The sequence below is a fragment of the Loxodonta africana genome, chromosome 15 (genome assembly GCF_030014295.1).
Source record: "Loxodonta africana isolate mLoxAfr1 chromosome 15, mLoxAfr1.hap2, whole genome shotgun sequence".
NCBI classification, from domain to species: domain Eukaryota; kingdom Metazoa; phylum Chordata; class Mammalia; order Proboscidea; family Elephantidae; genus Loxodonta; species Loxodonta africana.
This window is the reverse complement of record NC_087356.1, coordinates 72239162-72250544: the sequence shown is the minus strand read 5'-3', so window position 1 is coordinate 72250544 and position 11383 is coordinate 72239162. Positions and strand designations below refer to the sequence as shown.

Below are 11383 nucleotides of genomic sequence, written 5' to 3'. Positions count from 1 at the left end.
CTGCACCACCTATTATCTCTCAAGAGAGAAAAGGAAAGGGAAGCAAGCAGAGAGATGGGGACCTCATACCACCAAGAAAGCAGCACCAGGAGCAGACCACATCCTTTGGACCCAGGGTCCCTGCACCTGAGAATCTTCTCAATGACGGGAAGATTGAGGACAAGGACCTTCCTCCAGAGCTGACAAAGAGAGAAAGCCTTCCCCTGAAGCTGAAACCCTGAATTTGGACTTGTGACCTACTAGGCTCAGAGAGAATAAGTTTCTCTTTGTTAAAGCCGTTGACTTGTGGTATTTGTGTTACAGCAGTACTAGATGACTAAGGCACTGAATAAATGGTCAGTGAAGGTCTCAAAACCCTGACAATCTTTCAGATACAGTTTGTTTAGACTTAGCTTGTGTAATAGGCTCTTTGACTTCTCTAGCCTCTTGGTAAGAAACAAAACACTTATTTTGCACAAGGTACTTTACAAAATTATCTCATTTAGTCCTCACATTCATACACAGCAGTTAGTATTAATCTTACTTTCAAAGAGGAGACTGAAACTAAAGCATTAGAAAATTTTCAGAAGATTTTACATCTAGTGACTGGTAGAATCAGAATTAGAGTACTGGTAAGTACCATTCAGTATGACCTGTGTCATACCCTATCTTAGTGGGAGAGTAAAGACAGTGAAAAGAATGCTAAACCTGTAAGCTAAGGAGTCACGGGTTTAGTTCTGGCACATTCTAATGACCTTGGGAACGTCACTTTTTTCCATGAAATTGTATTTTATCATCCTAAAAATATGGTTTCTTTTTTAAGCTGGGTGCTGATTGTACAGAGGTTTTTTTTTATTGTTTATACTTTAAACTTTATTATCAGTATTGCTTTATATGTATATGTACTTAATAAAGTTACTTTACAAAAGTAGAAAAAGAATTTACTAGAATAAATGAGAATATGAATAGTATTTCAAATACCCCTGAGCCATACCACTGAGATCTAGGAGGTATCCTAGACATCCACTAGTCCAGTCCTATTATTTTATAAATTTTGTGATTGAGACATTGGGGCACATCACTTTGCCAAAGGAATAAAACAGTGGTTGAGCTGGAACTCAATTCTTCTGATTTCCGCTTGAATGATACTCCCTCCTTTTTTTTTTTTATTTTGATACTTGAATAGTTGCTTTCTTAGCAGGCAAATAAGATAGTCACAGTGAGGTTAGGAGGCTGGGATGCTGAGTGGAAACTCCTGAGAGCCTTAGCACAGAAGCCTTTTCTGAGCTCGCTTCACCTCCTTGTTCCTCATAGTGTAAATGAAAGGGTTGAACATTGGAGTGACCATTGTGTAGAAGACAGCAGGGGCCCCAGCTCCTGCTCCACTGGAGCGAGGCTGCAGGTAGATACACGCAGGTGGCATGTAGTACGAGAGCACCACTGTGAGGTGTGCAGTGCACATGGAGAAGGCACGCTGCTGGCCCTCGGCTGTGTGGATTCGCAACACAGTGGCCACAATAAAGACATAGGATATGACGATTAGAATCCGACAGCCTGGAGCCACAATGCCAATGTTGGCAAGGATGACAATCTCATTGACGGTGGTGTCTGCACAGACTAGCTTCAGCACAGAGAGAATGTCACAGAAGAAGTAGGCAATGTGGTGAGGTCCATGGTAGAGCAGGTGGAAGGTGAGGCAGGTATGGATTCCAGAGTGAACAGCACCTATGGCCCAGGTGATCCCAGCCAGCCCTGCACACATTTGTCTGTTCATGGCCACTGGGTATTGCAGTGGTTGACAGCCAGGTAACGGTCATAGGCCATGACAGTGTACAGGAAGCACTCAGTGCTGGCCAGGAAGTGGAAGCAATAAAGTTGTACAGCACAGCCCTCAAAGGAGATTACCTTTCCATCCAGAGTCAGGAGACCTGCCATTACCCTGGGCACTGTCACTGTACACAAACATGCATCCAGTAAGGAAACGTGCCCGAGGAACTGGTACACGGGGGAGCGGAGGTGAGGGTCAGAGCCCACAGTTAAGAGAATGAAGAGATTCCCAGTCATGGTGGTGCTGTAGATAAGGAGCAAGAGGAGGAAGAAGAGGGTAGGATGTTCAGCTGTGTACATCAGACCCTCCAGAAAGAAGTAGCTCACCATAGTCTGGTTGGGGTATTCTGTCTCCTCGGCCATTTTCTCACACAGAGTGGTTAGTTATCTCCTTGCAGCAAAACTGATATCAACAGGTGTAATAAATAGGCATTTACCCTTTGGCATCAAGTCTATTCTAACTCATAGTGACCCTATAGGACAGAGTAGAACTGCTCCATAGTGTTTCCAAGGAGCGCCTGGTGGATTCGAACTGTTGACCTTTTTGTTAGCAGCTGGAGCTTTTAACCACTGCACCATCAGGTTTTCTAGGCATTTACCTGTCCTGAAATATTATTATCCATCGGGCCAAGCCATCTTGGTCTTGCTCACTCAGCAGCAGATAGATACACGGTGTTATTTCACTGTTCTTTCCTCTTTTAGTGTTTTCTTGCTACCTATTTCATATTAAAAGACTCATTTCTTCATAATGAATCTTTTCAATACGAGATCCACAATTTTAATGAAGGACATAAAGGTCTGTCAGGGTTATTTGGAGAAATGTACTTTCCAAATAATTCCAAAATAACCAAGCAAATCACGCTCCCATTGGGTATATATGTTTTTTTCATATGGTCCAGAACTGTGATGTCCCTGTCCTCCTAATAGGTTCTGCCATACTGTAGATGTGGGTAGGCAGGTTTTTATCTTCTGGGGACCTTGCCTAGAGTTTTTAGTCCTATTACATTAGCCAAGAACAGGGCAGCCCCACACTTCCCTCTACCATTGGGAGTTCTTTGGAATTTCAACTACCAACAGCCCTCCAGTGTATGACAATAAGGCCTTGGGGAGTTGACTGAATAATTATCAGGATAAATTGTGCAGTATATTTCATGCTTGTCCTCTAAAACTTTGTCTCCTTAACCTTGTAGGAATTGTCCACTTATGCTTTTGATTGAGCCTTTCCATTGGGCCAGAACTGAAATGGAAGAACTCTCTTTGATTTTTTTCTCATGTTACCTCCTGAATCTAATTAGATGTTGAAGTATGTACAAATGTTCTTTAAACTGCCTTTTCTGGTATCTGTTCAAATATCATGAATGTTTCTTAACCCCACGTTTGATTACTTTATACCTAGATTTTTACAGTGGTCCTTTATGTGCCTTCTCTCAATCACTCCTCTAATCTAACAAAGCATTCTGCATTCAACTGCTTTGTCAGTCTTTAAGCAACATATGTGATTCATTTCTCCCCTTTATTAGTCTCCACTGCCTAAAGCATAAAGTACCTCTCAGTCTGCTAGTCATAGTTTTTTATTTTTATTCACTATGTTTTAAGTGAAATTTTTCAATTTAATTCAGTCTCTCATCAAAAACTTACACACACCTTGCTACGTAACCAGCTTCTCTACTCCTAATGTGACAGCACACTCCTCCTCTCCACCCTGTATTTGCCCTGTCCATTCAACCACCTCCTGTCCCCCTCTGCCTTCTCATCCCACCTCCAGATAGGAGTTCCCCACATAGTCTCATGTGTCTACTTAAGTCAAGAAGCTCGCTCCTCACCAGTATCTCTTTCTGTCTTATAGTCCAGTCCAATCCGTGTCTGAAGAGTTGGCTTCAGGAATGGCTCCAGTCTTAGGCTAACAGACGGACCTGCGGGCCATGACCTCTGTGGCCCCTCCAGTTTCAGTAGACCATTAAGTCTGGTCTTTTTATAAGAATTTGAGGTAGGCTTATCCCACTGTTCTTCTGCTCCATCAGGGAGTCCCTGCTGTGTTCCCAATCAGGGAGTCCCTGCTGTGTTCCCAATCTAGTTCTTCTGGTCTCAGCCTGATATAGCCTCTGATTTATGTGGCCCTTTCTGTCTCTTTGGCTCATAATTACTTGTATCTTTGGTGTTCTTCATTTTCCTTTGCTCCAGGTAGGTTGAGACCAACTGACGCATCTTACATGACCTCTTGCTATTGTTTAAAACCCCAGATTCCAGACACCAAAGTGGGATGCAGAATGTTTTCTTAATACATTTTGTTAAGTCAATTGACCTAGATGTCCCCTGAAACTATGACCCCCAGACCCCTGTCCCTGCTACTCTGGCCTTCGAAGCATTTCGTTGTATTCAGGAAACTTCTTAGGTTTTGGTTTAGTCCAGTTGTGCTGAGTTCCCCTCTACTGGCTGTTGCCTTTCCCTTCACCTGAAATAGTTCCTGTCTACTATTTAATTAGTGAATATCACTCTCCCTCTCTCCCTACCCTCATAACCATCAAAGAATATTTTCTTCTGTGTTTTAACTTTTTCTTGAGTTCTTATAATAGTGGTCTCATACAATGTTTGTCCTTTTGCAACGCACTGATTTCACTCAACGTAGTGACTTTCAGATTCCTCCATGCTATGTTTCATGGATTCATCCTTGTTCTTAATCATTGTGTGGTATTCCATTGTGTGAATATACCATATTTATTTGTCCATTCATCTGTTCATGGGCGCCTTGTTGCATCCATCTTTTTGCTAATGTAGACAGTGCTGCAATGAGCATGAGTGTGCATGTATCTGCTCGTGTAAAGGCTCTTATTTCTCTAGGATGTATTCCAAGGATTGGGATTGCTGGATCGTATGGTAGTTCTATTTCTAGCTTTGTAAAAAAGTGCAAATAGATTTCCAAAATGGTTGTAGCATTTTACATTCCCACCAGCAGTATATAAGTGTTCCAGTCTTTCCACAACCTCTTCAACATTTATTATTTTGTGTTTTTTGCATTAATGCCAGCCTTGTTGGAGTGACACGGTATCTCACTGTGGTTTGATTTGCTTTTGTCTGATGGCTAATGATCGGGAGCATTTCCTCATGTACCTGTTCACTACTCGAATGTCTTCTTTGATGAAATGTTTGTTTATATCTTTGGCCATTTTTTAATTGGATTATTTGCCTTTGTATTGTTGAGTTTTTGCAGTGCCATGTAGATTTTAGAGATCAGATGCTGATTGGATTTGTCACAGCCAAAACTTTTTTCCAGTCTATTGGTAGTCTTTTTCCTCTTTTGGTGAAGCATAAATGTTTGATTTTTAGGAGCACCCTGTTATGTAGTTTCTCTTCCTGTGTTTGTGCATTGTTAGTAATGTTTTGTATTCTGTTTATGCCATGCCTTGGGGCTCCTACCATTGTCCCTATTTTTTCTTTCATAATATTTACTGTTTTAGATTTTATATCTAGGTCTTTGACCCATTTTGAGTTAGTTTTTGTGCATGGTGTGAGATATGGTCTTATTTCATTTTTTTGCAGATGAATACCCAGCTATGTCAGCACTTCTTAAAGAAACTGCATTTTCCCCATTTAACACTCCTTTGGCCTTTGCCAAATATCAGCTGCTCATATGCGGATGGATTTATATCTGGATTCTCAATTCTGTCCCATTGGGCTATGTATCTGGTGTTGTACCAGTACCAGGCTGTTTTGACTACTGTGGCAGTGTAATAGTTTCTAAAATCAGGTAATGTGAGACCTCCCACTTTGTTCTTTTTCAGTAATGCTTTAGTTATCTAAGGCCTCTTCCCCTTCTGTATGAAGCTGTCAATTTGTTTCTCCATCTCATTAAAAAATGTCATTGGAATTTGGATTGGGATTGCATGGTATCTATAGATCGCTTTGGGTAGAATAAACATGTTCACAATGTTGAGTCTTCCTATCCGTGAGCAATGAATATTTCTCCAATTCTGTAGGTCTGTTTTGGTTTCTTGCAGTAGTGTCTTATAGTTTTCTTTGTATAGGTCTTTTAAGTTTCTGGTTGGATTTATTCCTAAGTCTTTTATCTTCTTGTGAGCAAGTGCAAACGGTATTGATTTGGCGATTTCCTCTTTGGCCTTCTCTTTGTTGGAGTAGAGCAATCCAACTGATTTTCACATGTTTATCTTGTATTGTGAAACTCTGCTGAACTCTCCCATTAGTTTCAGTAGTTCTCTTGTGTATTCTTCAGGCTTTTCTGTGTATAATATCATGTCATCTCTATATACAGATGCTTTTACTTCTTCCTTACCAATTTGGATGCTCTTTATTACTTTTTCTAGCCTAATTGCTCTGGCTAGGACCTCCAGCACACTGTTAAATATGAGTGGTGATAAAGGACATCCTTTTCTGTTTCCTGATCTGAAGGGGAATGCTTTCAGACTCTCTCCATTTAGGAGGATGTTGGCTGTTGGCTTTACATAAATGCCCTTTATTATATTGAGGAATTTCCCTTCTATTCCTATTTTGCTGAGAGTTTTTATCATGAAAGGGGGTTGAACATTGTTAAATGCCTTTTCTACATCAATTGATAAGATCACGTGGTTCATGTCTTGTATTTTATTTATGTGATGGATTGTTTTTCTAATGTTAAATCATCCCTGCATACTTGGTATGAATCCCACTTGGTTATGGTGAATTTTTTTTGACATGTTGTTGAATTGACTAGAATTTTGTTGAGGATTTTTGCATCTATGTTCATGAGTGTTGTAGGTTTGTAATTTTTTTTTTTTTTGTGGTGTCTTTACCTGGTTTTGGTATCGAGGATTTAGTGTGCTATTCACAGATACGTGTAAACTGTCTCAGTTATAATGAGAGAACTCTTAGCTCCTGCAATACTGTAAAGAAACTCTTCTTCCCTGTGATTGCTGTTTTCCTCTTCTTCTTAATTTGCCATAGGCCTGTCTGTGATCTCACCATAACATTCTACTTTCGAACTTTAATTGAATATCTTTAATCCAAATCCTGAAATTTATTCTTTATGGTAGTTTGAAATTTTAAGGAGTCCGTAGATAAATATTTTATCTCACATTGATTTATTACTCAAACCTGATGGTAATTTTGATATGCATGAATAACTCCATACTGCCTTGGACTGCTTCCAGTGTTCTATGTGTATATGTCATGTCCCCTAAGAGACACAGAGGGGAAAAAAATTTCTTCCAGCTTTGCATGAATACTTTGGTATAACGTAGTTGAAATAGCAAGGAGCCAAGTTTATTTAGACCCCTGTGAAAGTATGTTTCAGTCCTTAGCCAGCTACATATTAACTAAAAAATGTGAATCATGGTGCTTAAATTCTCTGTTCCTCCATTCCTCAAATTTAAATTGGGTTTGTCATCACTGGTGTTCCATTCAAATTAACTGTTATTTTACCCAGTATAGAGTGGGACTCATAACATAGGATCTTAATTATCTTCAAATTCAATAGTTTTTACTGAATGCTGTAATCTCTCTTGTGGTGCTCCTGACAAAGAGTTTTGTAGCATCTGCTTGCATATATTTAGTAATGGAGTAATCCCTATTTCACAAGGGATGCTGCTCCAATGTTATGTATTGTACAATTGTTTTACTTCATTTATATATATATATATGTATATTTATTATATATATATGCATATACATTATATATATATGATATTTCAAACCATTAATTTTTGAATTGTCCTCTTCACAGTCACTAGAATGGCTATGATTGAACACACTCTACACACACAAAGCATGTGTTATCAGATGTGGCAAAACTATAACCCTCATACATTGCTAGTTGGGATATAAAATGGTGCAGTAACTTTGAAAAACAGCTTGCCAGTTTCACAAAAATTGAAACATCAATTTCTTATAAGCCAAAAAACAAACAAAAACTAAATCCACTGCCATTGAGTCAATGCTAACTCATAGTGACCCTATAGGACAGAGTAGAATTGCCTCATAGGGTTTCCAAGGTTGTAATCTTTATGGAAGCAGGCTGCCACATCTTTCTCCCATGGAGCAGCTCATGGGTTTGAACCACTGGCCTTCTGGTTAGCAGTTGAGCTCTTAAGCACTGCACCAACACTCCTTTGCCATATTACCTGGCAACTTCATTCACAGGACTCTACCAAAGAGAAATGAAAACATATATGTCTACGCAAAGACTTTCATGTGAATGTTCAAGTCAGAAATGTCCATAATAGCCAAACGCTGGAAACAATCCAAAAGTTCATCAACTGGTGAAGAGATAAACAAAATGAGAATATCCATACTATAAAATAATATTCAGCATTAAAAAGGAACGAAATACTGACACAGTCTACAAAATGGATGAAACTCAGAAAACATTATGCTAAGTGGAAGAAGACAGACACAAAGATACCGTATTGTATGATTCCATTTTTTTGAAGTGTCCAGAAAAAAAAAAAAATAGTAAAGACAGAAGGTAGATTAGTGGGTGCCAAGGGCTGGAGGTTGTCAAGGGTCTGGCTACAAATGGGCATAAGAGATCTTTCTGAAGTGATGTAAATGCTCTAAAATTGAGTTGTAGTAATGGTTGCAAATCTCTGTAAATTTGCTAAAAATCATTGATTTGCATATTTGAACAGGTAAATTTCATGGTATGCAAATTATAGCTCATTAAGCTATTTAATAAAAGAACACATCAGCCAAAACAAGGAATGCCTGCTGAGGAACACTTACTGTATATATGTGTCCCACTTGATCATGGAGTATTATTTTCTTAATGTGGTACTGAATTCTGTTTGCCAATACCTGAGAAATTTTGCATTGATTTTCGTGCCTAATATTGCTTTGAGCCATCTTTACCTGGTTTGTTGTTGCTGTTAGGTATCATCCAGTTGATTTCAGTTAGCAGCCAAGCACTTAACTGTTTGCAATACTAAGGATCTTATTTTATCTTGCTTGGTCCCCTGTTATTTAATTTACTCTTTTACTTTCTGTTTTATTAGTTATTTCCAGGTCTCCCTCTTTTCGGTATCTTAATGCCCACCTGTTGACTATACAACATGAGCTTTTACTATTTTGCCTCTTCTTTCTCCTCTCATTTCCTGGTTGCATTGGTTCTATTACATCAGAGTACGTTAACATTTGCACATTAGTCTTCCACGTTCATTCTCACCCTTGTTTTAGTCTTACATTTATATATTTATATATTGTTAAATGCTCACCACCTATCCCTTTGCTGATGAATTTATAATTCCTTAAGTTCATATATGTTGAACAATGTTTTCACATAGTCTTGATCTTTGAGGGACAGCTTGGCTGAATATAAAATGTTTGGTCATGTGTTGGTTTTAAAATGTCTTAAGCCTTGTGTAATTATTTTGCCTTTCTAAATTATTTGATCTTTTTGCCAGAAGGCCTTGAAGATTTTATCTTTATATTTAAAATATAATAGTGTTACTAGGATATGTCTTAGAGTTGACTTTATAAAGTATTTCAAAGACTAGATAAAGGAAACTCTCAATCCATTTACGAAATTAAGATGACTTTGACATCAGCTATCGGTCTCAGATGTCATCTGCTTCTGGCTACCAATAAATAAGCAAAAATAAACCAAATCCATTGCTGTCAAGTCAATTCTAACTCATAGTGAATCCTATAGGACAGACTAGAGCTACCCCATAGGATTTTCAAGGAGTGGCTGGTGGATTCAAACTTCTGACCTTTTGGTAAACAGCTGAGCTTTTAACCACTGAGTGACCAGGGCTCCACAGGGGTCTTTAAATGTCCTTTTCAATTCTCTGGTGGGTTGACTAGTCCAAAGAGGAGTCCTTGTCTTCTTTAACTGTGGCAAATGTTTTAGACAAGTTGGAAGGAGGACTTGCTGTTCTTGCTGGGTACCGTCAAGTCGGTTCTGACTAGTAGCAGTACAACAGAATGAAACGTTGCCCTGTGCCATCCTCACAATCGTTGTTATGCTTGAGCCTAATGTTGCAGCCACTGTGTCAATCCATACGGTTGGAGAACTTCCTCTTTTTCACTGACCCTCTACTTTACCAAGCATGATGTCCTTCTCCAGTGACTGGTCCTTCCTTATAACATCCAAAGTATGTGAAACGAAGTCTAGCCACCCTTGCTCCTAAGAAGCATTCTGGCTGTACTTCTTCCAAGACAGATTTGTTGGTTCATTTGGCAGTCTTATAAATAGGAGGCCTCAATTCTTCATCGGTATTCCTTATTTATTGACCCACTTTCACATGCATATGACATGATTGAAAACAACATGGCTTGGTTCAGAAGCACCTTAATCCTTAAAGTGACATCTTTACTTTTTAACATCTTAAAGAGGTCTTTTGCAGCATCTTTGCCCAATGTAATGCGTCCTTTGATTTCTTGACTGCTGATTCCATAGACATTGATTGTGGATCCAAGTAAAATGAAATCCTTGACAACTTCAATATCTTCTCTGTTTATCATGGTGTTGCTTATCTGCCCAGTGCTGAGGACTTTTGTTTTCGTGCTGAGGTGTAATCCATATTTGATTTTCGTCAATAAATGCTTCAAGTTCTCTTCACTTTCAGCAAACGAGGTTGTGTTATCTGTATAATGCAGGTTGTTAATGAGTCTTCCTCTAATCCTGATGCCCGTTCTTCTTATAGTCCAGCTTCTCTGGTTATTTGCTCTGATTATTAGCATATGGATTGAATAAGTATGGTGAAAGGATACAACCCTGGCACACACCTTTCCTGATTTTAAAGCATGCACAATGCTGTTGTTCTGTTTGAAAAATTGCCTCTTTGTCTATGTACACCTTCCTCATGGGCACAATTTAGTGATCTTGAATTCCCATTCTTCACAATGTGATCCATAGCATGTTATGATCCACGTGGTTGAATGCTTTTGTATAGTCAATAAAACACAGATAATATCCTTCTAGTATTCCCTGCGTTCAGTGAGGATCCATCTGACAACAGCAATAATATCCCTGGCTCCATGTCCTCTTGAGAATCTGGCTTGAATTTCCGGCAGCTCCCTGTTGATGTACTTCTGCAACTGCTTTTGAATGATCTTCAGCAAGATTCTACTTGCATGTGATATTAATGACATTGTTAAGGCTGACTTAGCAGTTTATAGTCTTCATCCCTCTACCCCTCCCAGGAATATGGTCTAGTACTTAAACAGTCACCAGAGAAATTTATGATCTACCCAGTTTGATTTTCCTTCCCTCAGTTATTTCCACATTGCTTTCTATATTTCAGTTGTCTCAACTTCTTCCCTCCTTCTTAGTCCTTGCCTTTCTTATGTAGCGTTGCTATAACAGAAATACCACAAGCGGGTGGCTTTAACAGACAGTAACTTATTTTCTCACAGTTAAGGAAGATAGAAGTCTGCATTCAGGGCACCATCTGTAGCAGAAAGCTTTCTGTCTCTGTCAGCTCTGGAGGAAGGTCCTTGTCTATTCTGAACTTCTGCTCCTGGGTGATCTTCACTTGTCTTGGCATCTCTCTTCTTCCATCTTTGCTTCTATAATCTCCTCCTTTCATATCTTGTAAGGGATTCACTCAAGGCACACTCTATGCTATACCTGTCTCATTAACATAAC

The 11383-nt window shown here is 39.1% G+C and overlaps 1 pseudogene; it reads right to left on the bottom strand.

The window, feature by feature from the left end:
* Positions 1-1243: 1243 nt before the first annotated feature.
* Positions 1244-2223, bottom strand: LOC100666392 (olfactory receptor 10S1-like; annotated as a pseudogene).
* Positions 2224-11383: the final 9160 nt, after the last annotated feature.